Below are 20,097 nucleotides of genomic sequence, written 5' to 3' on the forward strand. Positions count from 1 at the left end.
AATACTACCTGGACCTCTTTGGTGGGGACGTAACAACTACAAAATACAAATAACACCTGGACCTCTTTGGTGGGGGACGTAACAACTACAAATAACACCTGGACCTCTTTGGTGGGGACGTAACAACTACAAATAACACCTGGACCTCTTTGGTGGGGACGTAACAACTACAAATAACACCTGGACCTCTTTGGTGGGGACGTAACAACTACAAATAACACCTGGACCTCTTTGGTGGGGACGTAACAACTACAAATAACACCTGGACCTCTTTGGTGGGGGACGTAACAACTACAAATAACACCTGGACCTCTTTGGTGGGGGACGTAACAACTACAAATAACACCTGGACCTCTTTGGTGGGGACGTAACAACTACAAATAACACCTGGACCTCTTTGGTGGGGGACGTAACAACTACAAATAACACCTGGACCTCTTTGGTGGGGACGTATAACAACTACAAATAACACCTGGAACTCTTTGGTGGGGACGTAACAACTACAAATAACACCTGGACCTCTTTGGTGGGGACGTAACAACTACAAATAACACCTGGACCTCTTTGGTGGGGACGTAACAACTACAAATACTACCTGGACCTCTTTGGTGGGGACGTAACAACTACAAATACTACCTGGACCTCTTTGGTGGGGACGTAACAACTATACAAATACTACCTGGACCTCTTTGGTGGGGACGTAACAACTACAAATAACACCTGGACCTCTTTGGTGGGGACGTAACAACTACAAATAACACCTGGACCTCTTTGGTGGGGACGTAACAACTACAAAATACAAATAACACCTGGACCTCTTTGGTGGGGACGTATAACAACTACAAATAACACCTGGACCTCTTTGGTGGGGACGTAACAACTACAAATAACACCTGGACCTCTTTGGTGGGGACGTATAACAACTACAAATAACACCTGGACCTCTCTGGTGGGGACGTAACAACTACAAATACTACCTGGACCTCTTTGGTGGGGACGTAACAACTATACAAATAACACCTGGACCTCTTTGGTGGGGACGTATAACAACTACAAAATACAAATAACACCTGGACCTCTTTGGTGGGGACGTAACAACTACAAATAACACCTGGACCTCTACAAAAGGTAAGAAAGCCTTCTAGCATGGAATTCTCCTTTAAGTGAAGCATGTGGTCCCATGTATGCTGTACACATCTGGCAGGATGGACGAGTGAACATACATTTAGACCTATACCCGCGTCAGACATTAAGCCCATATAATAAATATAGCTGAATGGGCGTAGAGAGAGGCCGCCTGGGACGTAGAGCAGAAGGTCCCTGACAAGACAATTCGTGTCGAGGTCAGAATGTGTCAGAATTTCATTGAGAGTATTTCCCTCGAGACGATGCAGCATTGTCTCGTTTTAGAGGGGGCGCGTGTATACCGTCTGTCCTTAACCCCTTTTGGTTTTGGTTTTAGCATTATGCTATGCTTTAGCCGTTGAAAAATCAAAGATCTACAAGCTCATAGCGCGCCACCGAGTGGCGCGCTACGAGCTTGTGGGTCTGCTATTTTTTGAAAAATCGAAGAACGACTGACATAGAAACATATATAGCTTTTAGAATCTTATCTCAGGTCAGAATGGGCTAAACAAGACACTTAAAACGGAGTTCCCCCCCGGGCCGTGCGGGTGAAGTGGGGTCTATTACTATAGTATTCAGTCCTGGAAAGTAACAGAGTACATTTACTCAAGTATTGTGCTTAAAACTCATTCAGGATGGGAACCCCTTTTAGCTATTGAAAAATAGCAGTGGGGCACTGTCTAGTGTCTACAGGGAAGGATAGCTCCTACACAGTGTTACACACTTCAGCACCATGGATAGCTCCTACACAGTGTTACACACTTTAGCACCATGGATAGCTCCCACACAGTGTTACACACTTTAGCACCATGGATAGCTCCCACACAGTGTTACACACTTCAGCACCTTGGATAGCTCCCACACAGTGTTACACACTTCAGCACCTTGGATAGCTCCTACACAGTGTTACACACTTCAGCACCATGGATAGCTCCTACACAGTGTTACACACTTCAGCACCATGGATAGCTCCTACACAGTGTTACACACTTCAGCACCATGGATAGCTCCTACACAGTGTTACACACTTCAGAACCATGGATAGCTCCAGTGTTACACACTTCAGCACCATGGATACCTCCTACACAGTGTTACACACTTCAGCACCATGGATAGCTCCTACACAGTGTTACACACTTCAGAACCATGGATAGCTCCAGTGTTACACACTTCAGCACCATGGATACCTCCTACACAGTGTTACACACTTCAGCACCATGGATAGCTCCTACTCAGTGTTACACACTTCAGCACCATGGATAGCTCCTACACAGTGTTACACACTTTAGAACCATGGATAGCTCCAGTGTTACACACTTCAGCACCATGGATAGCTCCTACACAGTGTTACACACTTCAGCACCATGGATAGCTCCTACACAGTGTTACACACTTCAGCACCATGGATAGCTCCTACACAGTGTTACACAATTCAGAACCATGGATAGCTCCAGTGTTACACACTTCAGCACCATGGGTAGCTCCTACACAGTGTGTTGCTTCAGCACCATGGATAGCTCCTACATAGTGTGTTACTTCAGCACCATGGATAGCTCCTACACAGTGTTACACACTTCAGCACCATGGATAGCTCCTACACAGTGTGTTACTTCAGCACCATGGATAGCTCCTACACTGTTAACTCAGCACCATGGATAGCTCCTACACAGTATGTTACTTCAGCACCATGGATAGCTCCTACACAGTGTTACACACTTCAGCACCATGGGTAGCTCCTACACAGTGTGTTGCTTCAGCACCATGGATAGCTCCTACATAGTGTGTTACTTCAGCACCATGGATAGCTCCTACACAGTGTTACACACTTCAGCACCATGGATAGCTCCTACACAGTGTGTTACTTCAGCACCATGGATAGCTCCTACACTGTTAACTCAGCACCATGGATAGCTCCTACACAGTATGTTACTTCAGCACCATGGATAGCTCCTACACAGTGTTACACACTTCAGCACCATGGATAGCTCCTACACAGTGTGTTGCTTCAGCACCATGGATAGCTCCTACACAGTGCAGCAGCACAGGCAGGGACATGCACACATGGACATCAAATGGGGCTTCAGCCCCTGCCCTTTTACCCTCGTCTGTAAAACAACTGCTACATGGTGAAATAAATGCAAATGCCACTCATTTCCTTTCCATGCCATGCCGGAAGGCAGCGTTCAGGAGAATTGTTTTTTTTCCCGAAGTCTCCTGAACTCATTTGCTCTCGAAAATAGGGCGAAAATAGGGCCCCATCCTACTGTATAAGTGGCGATGGTCATGAAGGGTTTGGTACAGTACTGCATATTCAGCAACATGTGTTTCATCTGCACTTAACCGGCTCTGTCACAATGCAGAGGAAACTATGGAGCAGATATGAAAAGAGGAGATATTAATATCAGATGTTTAGAAGATGCCTGCTGCAATGAGACAAACATGCACGCACTCACGCACGCCACCTCCTCTTGAAACGGCCTCCAACATGCCGTGTCATTTGACACTTTTCAATATTAATCGTAGGATATTTCATCATGGATTGAAACAGCCACAAAATCCCATAATTATGCTGAGATACAGCTATGTTGTGCTCAATTTCGGAATGGGAAATAGTCTACTCAAGCAGGAATGGATATAATATGGAATTGGACACGGCACGTTGTCATAACTCATCTGTGTCAAATTGCCTCTAACGAGGTTCCCGGGTCAATAGCATAATGAATTCACTGCTTTGGTGGTCCAAAACCGTTAATTAAAGGGAATGTAAAAAAATAACCAACTCTCATGTGTAGCCCCTTAGATAGCAGTTTATGTTGACTTAGATAGCATTTTATACAGACTTATACAGCATGTTATAGTATAGTATAGTATAGTATAGTATAGATGTATAGTTTCATTATATTTTCATTATATATTTTTTATTTTAATATATTTTTTATCCCACGATTTTGTAACACATTTTTCACCCCTGTGCCAATCATCTACTGTGATCCTGGGCTCTACACACCCTCCGCCAACCTGGGGAGAGCAACGGACTTAACTCGTGCTCCCTTCATGCCTGAGTCTCCAAGTTGCTCCTTTACACCTGACAGGGGGGAGTTTCCCTGGTTGGACGTAGCGCGTGGAAGGAACACGTTATTCCAACCAGTTCCTTTCCCCTCCATCGGGCGCCCCGGCTGGCCAGGGGGAGGCAGTTTAGAGACCAGGATTACTGCATGCACCAGATCTTATTTCCATTTCTTCTTCAACACTAGGTTCAGTTCAGGACTCGTAGACAAGTATGTGGCTCTTTTTTAAATTACCACAGTTCCTCTTGTATCAGGATAATGATCAAAGCAGAGAATTCCCCTGCTAAGCTGCTTCTTTTCACTTAACCCATTTTCAGCGGGAACCCCCTTTTGGTGTTTTTTTAAAGCATTATGTTGTACTTTAGCTATTGAAAAATAGCAGATCTACAAGCTCATAGACAAGCTTGTATAGGTCTGCTATTTTTGAAAAGTCGTGAAAATGTGGCGCAAATCTTTGAATATATATTCTTTCAGAGCAGAACGTTTTTAACTCGAGTCTTCTGAGGGGGGTCCCTGGAACTACATATTTTCAGATGGGGGTCCGTGGGCCCAAATACAGATAATGCTGGGGGTCATTTACATGGAATTGTTGAGCACCAATACTGGCACAGAAACATAGGGTTTGGTTTTTAGAAAACATTTTGTAGAATCGTCCTCAGGTCGAAATTGGTTAAATCTCTCCACTAGCTTGTTCCCTTTTAGGTACTGCAACACATTTGCAGTACCTCATTTTTAAGTTATTTTGAAGTCCACCGTCCGGGAATAGTGTTTATACTGTAGCTATCTAGCTATATATGTCGTGTTGTGTTTATAGCAGACTCCTCACTCAAACGTGCACTTGCAGTTTGGGCAACTCCAAAGCGAACTCCACATGCCCCGACATTGTATTTACCTGCCATAGAGTCAATTCCTGTTCCTCCTGGCAATCGACTGGGTCATGAGGGAAACAACCACGGAGAGGAGAAATGGAATTCAGTGGACAATGTGGGAACAGCTGGACGATCTTGATTTCGCGGAAAACATAGCCCTCCTTTCACATACACAGATGCAAGAGAAAACAGACAGACTCTCACAAACTGCAATAAAACTCGGTCTCACTCCCAATATAGCAAAAACACAGTTGATCAAGATCCATGCCAACACCACCAATCCTATCCGTATGAACAACACTGCCCTAGAGGAGGTAGAAGCTTTTACCTACCTAGGCAGTGTTGTGGACACCACCGGAGGGACAGACGCTGACATAAAAAGCAGAACCAACAAGGCTAGAGTGGTGTTCAACATGCTCAGGAGGATCTGGAGCTCAAAGAACATCTCCATCAACACCAAAATGCGCATCTTCAACTCCAGTGTGAAACAGGTGCTTCTGTATGGAGCCGAGACCTGGAGGACAACAACACTTACAACACACAGGCTGCAAACATTTACAAACACATGCCGCAGGAGAATCCTCCACATCTGGTGGAGGGATAAAGTAAGCAATGTGGACCTGTGGAAAAGAACAAACCAGGACCCCATTGACTTACAGATCCGAAAAATAAAGTGGAGTTGGATTGGCCACACCCTCAGAAAACCTGCGACAAACATCACCAGACAAGCCCTGCAATGGAACCCCCAAGAAAAGAGGAAACGAGGTCGCCCCAGGAACAGCTGGAGAAGAAGTATCGAGGCAGAAATGGCAGAGTGGGCTTAACTGGGGAGATCTCGAAAGAACGGCTAAAAACCGAGTGAAATGGAGGACATTTGTCAACGGCCTAAGCACCCTAGAGGAGCAACGGGCTTAAGTCAAAAGTAAGTCAAGCCATAGAGTCAACCCCTTACCCCTGTATCGGATCTGTGGTTAGACTGGCATATTCACCGATACCGATATGAACCGATATAACCAAATAGGGGCCGATCCGATAGCAATACAGTATCGGGACATAGACAGCAAAGATTTGAATTAAAAACCTCTCTGAAAATATTCAAAGATTTGCGCCAGATTTGCAAAACAAAATCTACAAGCTCGTAGCGCGGCACTCGGTGCCGTGCTAATCTAATGCTTGTAGATTAAATCTTTGACTATATATATTATTTCAGAGCAAACGTTTTTTAACTAAAATCTTTGCTTCTAGGGGGGGGTCCCTGGAACTACATCATTTTAGATGGGGGTCGGCGGCCAATTACATATCATTCTAGGGGTCCTTGACATGAAATAGATTGAGAAGCATGCACTGACATAGAAACATGGGTTTTTCAGAAAACTGGATTTAGAAGACATTTTGTAGAACCTTATAACCTTATAAATGGGTTAATATTATTACAGGGCAACGCGCGGACGCACACGCACGCACACACACATGCACACACACACACACACACACACACACACACACACACGCGCACGCACACGCACGCGTACACACATTATTTATTCTTTCGTTAATTCTAATTGGATAAATAACCTTGATGCTTTCTCAAGAGTTTCTCAAGAGAAGAAAACCTTGCCAAAATGATAATGACGGCGGTGCCTGTAATGATTGGATCAACAAACAGAATCTCCGCAGGCAGCAAACAGGCTATTTGGGCTTCAAGGGCCGGGAGGAGATTGCACTGTAGTAGTACAGTATGGCCTTGAAGTTTGAACCATACTGTAGTTAGTTAGTTGATTATTGGTCCCTCAATTCTCACAAAAACACAGATGCTCTAGTCTAGCATATTAAACCATTCTGGGCAGGGACACCTTTTGTTTGTTTTAAAACATTTTGCTATGCTTTAGCTATTAAAAAATAGCAGATCTACAAGCTCATAGCGCGGCACCGGGTGCCACGCTAAGAGCTTGTAGGTCTGCTATTTTGTTTTAAATCGTGAACATGTGGCGCAAATCTTTGAATATATATTCTTTCAGAGAATGTTTTTAACTCAAATCTTTGCTTTGGGGAGGTCCTGGAATAACATATTTTCAGATGGCCTTGACATGAAATATTGAGAACCACTGATATAGAAACATGAGGTTTTTCATAAAATTGTCATGATTTTGTTTTTAATTTAGACATCAGGCCTAAACGGGTTAAATAGCATTAGCGTTTGGAATTGGAAGCTATACTTACTTTGATCCCTTTTTCTTTTGGCTAATGTGTATTTACAGACTCCTATGTTAGTTGTCCAGCAACCAGATGGACTGTAATTAACCTTAAAAAAAATGCTAAACTGGGGCCTGGGCCGTGGCTCAGCGGTCCAGGGACCTTGGTTGGTAACCCAGTCTGGCAGTGTGCAGCGGGTTCGATTCCCGATCCCGACGGCCTTTACTGCATGTCACCCCCCCCTCCATATCTCTCCCCATTTCCTGTCAGCCTAATGTCTGTCCCTCTATAAAAAATATAAAATAAAGGCGAAAAACATTTAAAAAAAAAAGCTAAACTTAATGGGGGCTCCTGCTGGCCTAGTGGTCCAGGCGCATGCCACATACATATAGGCTCTGGCCTGACAGCGCGTCGCGTGTTCGAGTCCCGTTCATGACGACCTTTGCTGCATGTCTCTCCCTCTCTCTCTCTCTCTTTCTTTCCTGTCCATCTTCACTTGAAACTATCAATAAAAGGTAGAAAAACCAAAGGAAAATAAAAGCTAAACTGTAATTCTTATTCGCATCGTGAATCATGTGAGATTGTCTTTAACCATAAGATAAGGGGTAAGTCTTAAATCCCGTCCCTCTATAAAATTATATAAAAATAAAAACAAAACAAAAAAACCCATTGAAAAATAAGTCTTAAATCCCTGCAACATACTAGCCTATTATCGGTATGTCCTCCTCATGCTAAGGAAGCAGGAGATAGTCGCCTGACAGCATAAGAAGTCTGTTAAAACTTTAGATACAAATGCATGTTTAACCCATTCTGGGCGGGAACCCCTGTTGGCGTTTGAAGCATTATGTTATACACTTTAGCTAGAGAGAAATAGCAGAGAGAGAGAGAGAGAGAGAGAGAGAGAGAGAGAGAGAGAGAGAGAGAGAGAGAGAGAGAGAGAGAGAGAGAGAGAGAGAGAGAGAGAGAGAGAGAGAGAGAGAGAGAGAGAGAGAGAGAGAGAGAGAGAGACGCCAATCACTTCATAGGCATACATGTGATTTTATTCCCCCACCATGTGCACCTTGACAAAAGCTACACAAAATGGCACATTGTAAAAACACGTGCATTCTGAGTGCACCTCAAAGAGAGAATTTATTATTCATCTCCATCCAGCTATATATATATGTTTGAGTTTTGAATGGATTCTGTCCATCGTATATATACTGTACCAAAGAAGGAATATATAGTGTACCGACCGGGGCCGGTCCACTAATGACTGATGAAAGAGCAAACCTTATCGGCCTGCAGGTACTCAAACATATAAACAACAAACAAAAGCCTTTCATTCAGAACGGACATCATGGAAACCGGAACCCATTCAACAGGCAAGCCTGTCTCCACTAATGCTCTTAAACAAGACACGTCTGTGCCAAGCGGTACGCGGTACTCCTACTACTACCACACAATGGAATACATGTACTTATCTACTACTACCACACAATGGAATACATCTACTTATCTACTACTACCACACAATGGAATACATCTACTTCTCTACTACTACCACACAATGGAATACATCTACTTATCTACTACTACCACACAATGGAATACATCTACTTATCTACTACTACCACACAATGGAATACATCTACTTATCTACTACTACCACACAATGGAATACATCTACTTATCTACTACGACCACACAATGGAATACATCTACTTATCTACTACTACCACACAATGGAATACATCTACTTATCTACTAATACCACACAATGGAATACATCTACTTATCTACTACTACCACACAATGGAATACATCTACTTATCTACTACTACCACACAATGGAATACATCTACTTATCTACTATCAATTCAATTTCAATTCAATTCAAAGGGCTTTATTGGCACGAGAAAACATACGTTTACATTGCCAAAGCAGAAAGAACAATACAACAATACAGCAATACAATCAAAACAAAAATTATGTACTTTGAAGGTCAGAATCTTCAATAGATCAACTTCTGTGTACCAAGATAACTCGATGCAGGTATAGTGCAGGAATATACACAATTATTAGTCTTTAGGGTGGTCGTGTTCCATTTGATATCCTTCTCCTATCACAGCAACTCACAAATCTTGCTGCTGTGTTTGCACATTGTTGTACTTCGCCCAGCAGATATGGGAGTTTTTTGTCATTGGTCATGTTTTCAAAATCTCCGTGTGTGGTTGTAATCTGTGGGAAGTATGTGTCTCTGATGTCTTGGTACAATGGGCAGATGGTTAGGAAGTGTAGCTCGGTTTCCACTTCGTTTAGTGTGCAGTGGGTGCATAGTCTGTCTTCTCTCGGGATACAGGTCTGCCTATGACGGCCTTTCTCGATCGCGAGACTGTGCTCACTGAGTCTGTACCTAGTTAAGATTTTTCTTTGTTTTGGGTCGGTCACGGTGCTCAGGTATTCTGCCACTGTGTATTCTCTGTTTAGGGCCAGATAGCATTCTAGTTTACTCTGCTTTTGTGTTGCTTCTTTCCAATGTGTCAGATAGTTTTCCCTTTGCTGTTTTATAATTTGGTTTAGTCCAATGGGTTTTCTATCTCGTGGCTCTGTTTGTGTTTGTGCCCGGAGTTCCAGGGCCAGCTGGCTGAGGGGGCATCTCTCTAGAGTTTCACTGTGTGTGAGTGCCTTGTTATGGAGTGCATCTAGGTCACTTTCTTTTAGGTGGTTGTAGAACTTAAGTGCTCTCTTTTTTATTTTGATTATGAGTGGGTATCGTCCTAATTCTGCCCTGCATGCATTATTTGGTGTTTTTCGCTGGGTACGGAGAATGGATTTGCAGAATTCTGTGTGTAGGGTCTCGGTTTGGTGTTTATCCCATTTTTCCAGGTCATGGTTTGCTAATGGTCCCCAGATCTCGCAACCATAGAGGGAAATTGGTTCTATCACCGAGTCCAGTATTTTAAGCCAGGTTTTAATTGGGATGTCTATTTTGATGTTTCTTTTGATGGCATAGAATGCCCTTCTTGCCTTGTCTCTCAGGTCCTTTACAGCTTGGTTGTAGTTCCCTGTGCTGCTGATGTTTAGGCCAAGGTAGGTATAGTTTTTAGTTTGTTCTACTACCACACAATGAAATCACTCATTCTTGAGATGAGGGACAAAAGTGGAAAAAACATGTCCCACACATAAGAGCCTTATTTTATGTAAAAAATAAATTAATTCATAAAAATAAAAGCACTTGCAAAGTTAAGTGTAATACAGTTGTGTATTATTATGCCCTTAATTTCATTATAATTGTTTTCATATTCCATCTGAATTAGTTAAAAGCAGGCCCTGTACCCAAAAAGGCCTGTATTTAGCCTGTCCCCAGCAAGTGGCCACAATTTCAAACTGCCAAAAAAGTGTCTAATACTGTCAAAATCACATAAATATACATACTAAATTAAAGTAGATTGTCAACAACATAGCAAATAATATACAGAGTTAATTTTAATTTATATTTTCTATTAAATATCTCCTATCAAATGTTCGTCCCACGTCTCCGTCAACTCCGTCAGGTTTTTTTTAAAGTCTTAAATTAATCAGAAAATATTGTCCACAGATTTAGCCTGAAGACTCCTTTTCCAAGTCCCATTTATATTTGTTGCAACAGTGGAGTACCTGGTCTGACAAGCATTCAATTGTTTGATATTTTAAACAAACAATGTTGATAACAATGTGGTCACAGCTTTTACATGTCAACTCCGTCAGGACATTTTTATGATCTTTGTTAAGAATTCCAAAATAATGTTTATTATTTTAGTTTAGGGGTTAGGTTTAGCTAACAAAATTAAGCAAAAACAAAATGGCTACATTGTACTAAAGAGGGTTAAGATGAAAACAAATGCCATTTTGTCAACTCCGTCAGACGTCAACTCCGTCAGATTTTGTGTCTGACGGAGTTGACGTGTATCTGACGGAGTTGACAAAAGTGTTCCTAAAACAATAAAATTATTGTTTTTGAATAATGGGCAGTATTCTAATTTGGCACACAGTTAGAGCATGCCTTAAGGAACATTTTTGGCTATGGGGCCATCACAGATTTGTCTCGTGGTGACCATGGCAGCCATATTACAAAAGAGCCGCCACCTAATGTTATTTTACAATAACTCAAGTTCTACACCACCTAGGATCTTGATTCTGGTGACTAAGACCTCATTTTCAAGGATGAGGGATACAGTGGTACAATTTAGACTTTCCCTGTGACCATGGCAGCCATTTTTCAAAATGGCCGCCACCTGCTGTTATTTTACAATAACTCAAGTTCTACACCACCTAGGATCTTGATTCTGGTGACTAATCATACATTTTCAAGGATGTGGGGTACATTGGTAATATTTAGATTTGTCCTGTGACCATAGCAGCCATTTTTTTTTCAAAATGGCCGCCACCTGCTGTTATTTTACAATAACTCAAGTTTTAGACCACCTAGGATCTTGATTTTGGCGACTAATCGTACATTTTAAAAGATGAGAAATACAGTGGTACTATTTAGATTTGTCCTGTGACCATGGCAGCCATTGTTTTTCAAAATGACCACCAACCTGCTGTTATTTTACCAATAACTCAAGTTTTAGACCACCAAGGATCTTGATTCTGGCGACTAATCATTACATTTTCAAGGATGAACTTTCTCTGGGAGAGGTAAGGGCTTATTTCAGGTGCAGGTTGAGTTTCTACTGACAGGACATTAAAAGGAGGTGGGCTTTCTGGCCTTTGACTTGCCCATTTCAGGTACAGATGCACAGTTTGACTTCACTGGCCACTGCAGGGAACTGTGGGGGAGAAACTTTGGTCTCTTGACACCCCGATTAGGTTCAGGGTTTTTTTTGGTGGAGACTTGCCTTTCATGACATCTTTGCTGCAGCAGTTGATCTCCTTACTGCCAGTGGTGGCACACTCTGGGTCTCTGGGGCATTGTATCTTGGTGGCCTCCTGCCAGTGTTTCTCCATCCTTCTCCTGAGCTCTGTGTTCTGGGGCTCTGTTATAGTCAACTTACATTGTCTTGGCTGGAGATTGCTTTCCTGCAGGGTCCAGCCCAGTCTTGTGCAGATGGCTGCTGGCCCACCTGGAGGCCCCAACCTCACTTGTTCGGTTGGTGTGATTAGGTGGGGTGGTCTTCCCCAATCAGGATGAGGGGTTTGACCCTTTCAAACGGCAGTCTGGCCAAGTGTCTGTATTTAGTTGTGAGTTTAGATACAGGATACGATTGCTCACCCAGCCCCATGTGACATGAGGTGAAGGCTCCTTTGATTTGGTAACATTGCTTTGGTTGACATGCTGGGGACACAGAAAGACACTGATGCCTTCAGTGTCTGCACATCCTGCCTGATGGTCCTGAAGCCAAATCTTCTGTCTTCAGTCTTTCGCTCACTGTTCACTGCTCACTGTTCACCTCACCGAATTTAGCCCAAGGAGTTTGACCCCTAGTTTGGCCATAGACCCCCTAGTTTGGCCATAGCCACTTGCCCAAATGTGCCGACATGTGCTGACCTCATCACATCTGTGATGATGGCTATGGCCGTTTTTAGCCAACGTAGTGTTTTTTGTGCAAAACGAATGCTTGGAATGGATCCAGAATCATGAAAAGCCCCTAGTTTGACATGCCACATGCTACTTAAAGCATAATGAAATTTAGAACATTTAGCCTTATATTGGTTGTTGATGGTACCCAACTTTCAGCAGCTGTCAAACATGCCCCTAGGGTGGTCAAATAGAAACCAATGTGGGATATGTTAGTAGACACCTTTACAAACATTGGTGAAGAAAATTCTTGGTAAGAAATGTATTCACAGATTTTATATTATTCTGATAATATTCCCTGAGTAAATTGGTAAAATAATAGCAGGTCCACCATTTTTGAAAATGTCTACCATCCATGGTCACAGGATAAATCTAAATAGTACAACTGTATTCCTCACCCTTGAAAATGTATGATTAGTCACCAGAATCAAGATCCTAGGTGGTGTAGAACTTGAGTTATTGGGAAATAACAGAAAGTTGGCGGCCATTTTGAAAAAGGTCTACCATGGTCACAGGACAAATCTAAATAGTACCAATGTATCCCACATCCTTGAAAATGTATGATTAGTCACCAGAATCAAGATCCTAGGTGGTGTAGAACTTGAGTTATTGGGAAATAACAGAAAGTTGGCGGCCATTTTGAAAAATGGCTGCCATGTTCACAGGGCAAATCTAAATAGTACCACTGTATTCCTCATCCTTGAAAATGTGGGATTAGTCACCAGAATCAAGATCCTAGGTGGTCTAGAACCTAAATCAGTTAAACGTGTCAACTCCGTCAGATGTTCGTCAACTCCGTCAGACGTTCGTCCCGTGATGTTTTTGTTAATTTCCAAAGAAATAGAAAATTCGCTGTCAAATCTTTTGTGCTTATGTATTGAAACACCAACTGAAATGATACGTAATGATGTTTTTTTTTTTTTTTTACATGGTTTTCATGTTATAATATTGAAAATAAAGGTTGAAATGACGGTTTTGAGAAATTGGATATTTCATAATAGTGTGATATTGGAACAAAATAATATTAAAAGATTTGTATTACTTAACTTGATTACTGAAAGCCATTATAAGATAACTGAGGACTTTATATTATTGTTGAAATGATAAAATTCAATTAAAAGGGATTTTAGTGTGTCTGACGGAGTTGACATGAATCAGGTATTAAGTGCATAAATGTCCCATTTTAGAAAGAAATGTTATGCGAAAAACCTGTTCCTTCTCAAGATTGGTAGTTGAGACCTGTGTCTACAAATACATCTATTTGATTTGAATGTATCTTAAAAAAAAAAAAAATCCAGTTTGAAAAAGGTTTTGTCCCTTATCTCAAGAATGGGTGAAATACATCTACTTATCTACTACTACTACACAATGGAATACATCTACTTATCTACTACTACCACACAATGGAATACATCTACTTATCTACTACTACCACACAATGGAATACATGTACTTATCTACTACGACCACACAATGGAATACATCTACTTATCTACTACTACCACACAATGGAATACATCTACTTATCTACTACTACCACACAATGGAATACATCTACTTATCTACTACTACCACACAATGGAATACATCTACTTATCTACTACTACCACACAATGGAATACATCTACTTCTACTAATACCCCACAATGGAATACATCTACTTATCTACTACTACCACACAATGGAATACATCTACTTATCTACTACTACCACACAATGGAATACATCTACTTATCTACTACGACCACACAATGGAATACATCTACTTATCTACTACTACCACACAATGGAATACATCTACTTATCTACTACTACCACACAATGGAATACATCTACTTATCTACTACTACCACACAATGGAATACATCTACTTATCTACTACTACCACACAATGGAATACATCTACTTATCGACTACTACTACACAATGGAATACATCTACTTATCTACTACCACACAATGGAATACATCTACTTATCTACTACTACTACACAATGGAATACATCTACTTATCTACTACTACCACACAATGGAATACATGTACTTATCTACTACTACTACACAATGGAATACATCTACTTATCTACTACCACACAATGGAATACATCTACTTATCTACTACTACTACACAATGGAATACATCTACTTATCTACTACTACCACACAATGGAATACATCTACTTATCTACTACTACTACACAATGGAATACATCTACTTATCTACTACTACCACACAATGGAATACATCTACTTATCTACTACCACACAATGGAATACATCTACTTATCTACTACTACTACACAATGGAATACATCTACTTATCTACTACTACCACACAATGGAATACATCTACTTATCTACTACTACTACACAATGGAATACATCTACTTATCTACTACTACCACACAATGGAATACATCTATACTTCTTATTTTCTCAGGTAGAGCAGCCGTACGCACGGCAATTTCACGGCGATTTCCACTCTGGAAGGTGGTTTCACTTTGTTGCGTTTTCACCTCCTGAAAACACCATGCATTATCGTGTTTATTTGTATTTTTGTCCTAATATTTTTTATTTCTAATACATTTGTCTTAATATTATTTGACATTGACAATATAACTTACTATAAGTATTTATTCTAATTTAAGCTTTAGTCTTTGTGTGGACGTGTGCACATGCATTGAGCCTGTCAGAAATAGCAAAAAAAAGTTTTAGTGGTAGATCGTGGCTTACAATTGGGAATAAAATGGGCTCTTGGGCTTGAAAAGGTTGGTTACCACTGGTCTAAAGGGACGCCAGCAAACGATACTTTATTTAGCCGTTTTCTATGAACACCGTTCTCGTGTAAAGACCACCTTAGATCTCTTCACTTTTGCTCTACCAATTTCTGGTCTGTGAATATCTGAGTCTGAATGAATGACTTAACAATAACAATGGCCTGTCAATGAATCCCAGCCTATCTCCAGGGTTAGCAGCTGCCATGGTCCCCTCTGGCTAGGCCAAAGGCTTGGCCGAGACTATGTTTGAATGTGTCCGTCCGCCCGTAACTTTATGTCAATCAGGCGGAAGCAAGGGTCCCGCGGCATCAGCCCAAATGATTCCCAGTGATCAAGCTGGGCATCATCATTTTAGGGCCTACAGGATCCGCTGGGAGAAACTAGGCGCAGCTGCTGGACATGACTAATTAATTAGAGCGACAGAGAGAGAGAGAGAGGAGTGTGTGTGTGTGCGTGATGTGTGTCGATGTAACAAAGGTGCAGATGATCAGAAATCAGCAGAGAGTGATTGACGTTTGCACTACTCTATATGCCGAATTGAAGTGGACTCGGCCACAGACTTTTTTTTCTTCTCCCTGGAAATAAAAATGTCTGTGTTTCCGAGGCTAAGCCTTTCCTGACCATGGCAGGAGCATGTACCTTACCTAGCTCTCTCTCTGTGTTTATTCTCTCTCTCTCTCTCTCTCTCTCTCTCTCTCTCTCTCTCTCTCTCTCTCTCTCTCTCTCTCTCTCTCTCTCTCTCAATGTTTCATTGATTCCAGAATCAATGAAACATGACTCCACTCCACTCTGAGAGATATGCTGCTCTAATTGGTTTGCCAAAGTCCACCTCAGCATATTGGAGAGAAAGTATACAGGCTTCCGGATGCTGCTTTGAAAGTCCATCCCCTTGTTGGGGAAGTCACGAAGCACAGAACAAAGTCCATCCCCTTGTTGGGGAAGTCACGAAGCACAGAACAAAGTCCATCCCCTTGTTGGGGAAGTCACGAAGCACAGAACAAAGTCCATCCCCTTGTTGGGGAAGTCACGAAGCACAGAACAAAGTCCATCCCCTTGTTGGGGAAGTCACGAAGCACAGAACAAAGTCCATCCCCTTGTTGGGGAAGTCACGAAGCACAGAACAAAGTCCATCCCCATGTTGGGGAAGTCACGAAGCACAGAACAAAGTCCACCCCCACTTGGTTGCATACTGAAAATAGCCAATCTACAAGTTCACTGTGACTAAAATGTGACTATTATGAAAACTATTCAAAAGACTGACTAAAACTAAAATAAAAAATTGCTGCCAAAAACAACACTGATACCATCATATACGTAAATCATATCACAATACCATGAAACTTTATCTCAAACTTAATATCTGACATTTATGGCATACATCTGATAATGAGTCACACAGCTCAACTATCCGTATGGAACTACAATGCATAATGTACTGTAGTGTAGTATGAAACTTTGCCTGCTGCATGCTGTCTTTGCCACATTCCCTTGTACAAGACATTTAGAATCCCAGAGGAAATATTATCCTGCCTGGTAAAAAAAATGTGCATGTGACAGTTTTGTTATTACAAAGTATAGACAAGCCCCTCTGTATAGATTGGCTGTATAATACTGACAGCTCTGTGGCAGTTGCATGTCTTCAAGGTGCCCTTTGTCCTCGTCTGTAGATTGGCTGTAGACTGATGTCTGTAGATTGGCTGTAGACTGATGTCTGTAGATTTGGCTGTATAGACGGATTGACACCTCTGTGGCAGTGGCATGTCTTCAAGGTGGCCTTGTCCTCGTCTGGCCGAGGTGAGTGAGTGTCTGCGTGACTGACAGGGGGAGCCATGTCGATATCTCAGTTATCTCTCAAGTAAGTGTTTGAGTCAGGCAATACCCTTTGACAACAGAGACGCGCCTGGCTTCGATCTTATCACGGTCTGTTTTGACCCCTTCCTTCATGGACGGTCAGCGCTGCTTTTTCTGTGGGGAAAAAAAAGGATTACAAAAGCGCTTTTCACCTTTGTTTGGACATGCCCTTTTGACTGTGGATGAATTGTTTACATGCAGGGCAATGGGAGAAAGAATTGATTGTGCGAAAATGGATCTTTTGACTGCAATATCTTCTGTCTCGTCTCATGTCCGTTTCCTCACTTTCGTCTGCTCATGCAGCATGTACTCGTCTCCCGTTTAGATCAATGATGTGTTATGGAACACTGAGACAGACAATATTCAGAGTTGCAGAGTATTGGAATCGTGTATTCGAATACGGAGCCAGCAATGAAGCGTTGCAATGGAACACCATGTACTGACTCAACACAACTCAGTCAGACTTCAGCTTAAATACAATCTTACCCCCCTCAAGTAGTAGGTGGGTTTTAACACATGAGAAATGGGAAGACCCCTCCAGACCACACAAGTCACGGGTGCAGGCTTTAGTTCCGACATACTATTGATCCGAAACCTCAATCCTAACCTAACCCTAACCGCAAGCACGGGAGCAGCGCATGTCGGACCATCGCTTTTTCGCATCGCATCGCATGTCCCCCCGCTTCGGATCTTCGGTGTGTCGGAAAAGCGTGCGCACCCCACAAGTCACATAGGTCAAATGTCAGTAAAGACAGAAAACAGCTTAGTTTCCAATAAGTGATTTGATCTCAATATTGGCCAGCAACTCTACATCTGACCTCAAACCCTTAGATCTCCATATATCCATAATGTTGATCCTTCCCCATCCATCCTTCCTCTTCGATGTCTCTCTTTTGACTCTAGACGGGCCTGCTCAAAAAAATATATTAGTGCAGCCGGGCCCGGCAGCCGGCGAAAACTAGAGTTCTCCACAGGCCCGAAAATGAAGGCCCAGCCCCGGCCCTATACCTGGGCCCTCATCAAACCCATGTCCCCGCTACCACCCTTAGATCTCCATATACTTGTCCTTGTCTGTAGATTAGCTGTGGACTGACACCTCTGTGGCGACCGAGCAGAACTGTGGAACGCTCTCCCCGCCCACCTGAGAGCCCCACAGTCTGTAGACACTTTAAGAGAGGACTAAAAACTTTCCTTTTTACCAAAGCCTTTTTATAGCCTTGCCCTTATGTTTTAAATTATGTTCTTGTTCTTTTAGATGTTTTTAATGGTGTGTTGTTTCTTTTGCTTTTATTCACTGCTGTGGCACTTTGAGATTCTTATGAATATAAAGTCCATTATTATTATTACTGTACGGAGCGGACCTGTTCTGACATTCCATACGCTCGTCCAGCTCGTCTTCCGTCAATGTTTGTGTTACGCAATGTTTGTGTTTACGCCAACACTCAAACTTGTCCATGGCATATAATGTTCGTGTTGGGACAAAGTTTGTGTTTTCATTTTCGCTTTTCCATGTCCTCAAAGCGCTTTACAACGGTTCATTCAATCATACATTGGGAGGTGAAGCGGTGAACAGTCGACGCCAGCGTCCTCACTCCCCACATTCACACACCGACGGTGGCGAGCTCACACCGACCGACTCATTGGAGGCAGTGTGGGGTTCAGTGTCTTGGCCAATAAGGACACTTCGACATGTGGACAGGAGGAGGAGGAGCCGGGATTCGAACCGCCGACCCAGGGATCATTGGACGACCTGCTCTACCTCCTGAGCCACAGCCGCCCCTTAGGTTCTTTAAGGTGGTACATCAGCCGTCAACAAAACGGTGTAGAGTCGTTACACAGGCCTGTAATGAGCTTCCCCCACGGTTTGATAACTCTGTATGTGTTCATGATGGATTGCTATATTGTCACCGATAATGGCAGAGGCAGAGGAGAGTGGTAAACCTCCTCAGATGACCATTTTCTCAAATAGCATAATATTGTTTAGGCAAATAGTGCGTCAGCCTATTCTTTTAAAACGGTAAACCGCTTTTATAGTGGTCACTGAATTTGGTGTGTGTGCGTGTGTGCGTGCGTGCGTGCATGTCTCAGTCACAGGCGACCTGCTGCTGACATTTAGCATTGTTAGAGTCTTGTCTGTATGGACTGCAGGATAAGGAAGAGGGTTACAGCAAGGTTACAGGGGGAGAGGAGAGGAGAGGAGAGGAGAGGAGAGGAGAGGAGAGGAGAGGAGAGGAGAGGAGACACATATACCCCCTCATATGTATATATTTCATGATGTCACATTTAAATGAGATGAGCCTATAAGCAGATCAGCAACTTTAAATCCATATTTGCTTTGCAATAGACAGCAACAGCAGCTTCATTTGGCAGATATTGCACGATATCTGATTATTGTAGGACAGAAGGATATTCTAGGGAGGTATCCAAATGGTGAGTCTGCTATGCACTCCGTGTGTGTGTGTACTGTGTGTGTGTGTATGTGTGTGTGTGTGTGTGTGTGTGTGTGTGTGTGTGTGTGTGTGTGTGTGTGTGTGTGTGTGTGTGTGTGTGGTATTCCTTCCTGACCGTGGTATAGTGGGCTGGCTGAGACTTGACACTGCAGGTTTTGTTTATTTTATTTTGTGTTTTTCCACAGAGAAATAATTCCAGACACATTATACAAAATAAGGCTAT

The sequence above is a fragment of the Protomyctophum bolini genome, assembly GCF_963924005.1.
Source record: "Protomyctophum bolini genome assembly, chromosome: 9".
Taxonomy (NCBI): domain Eukaryota; kingdom Metazoa; phylum Chordata; class Actinopteri; order Myctophiformes; family Myctophidae; genus Protomyctophum; species Protomyctophum bolini.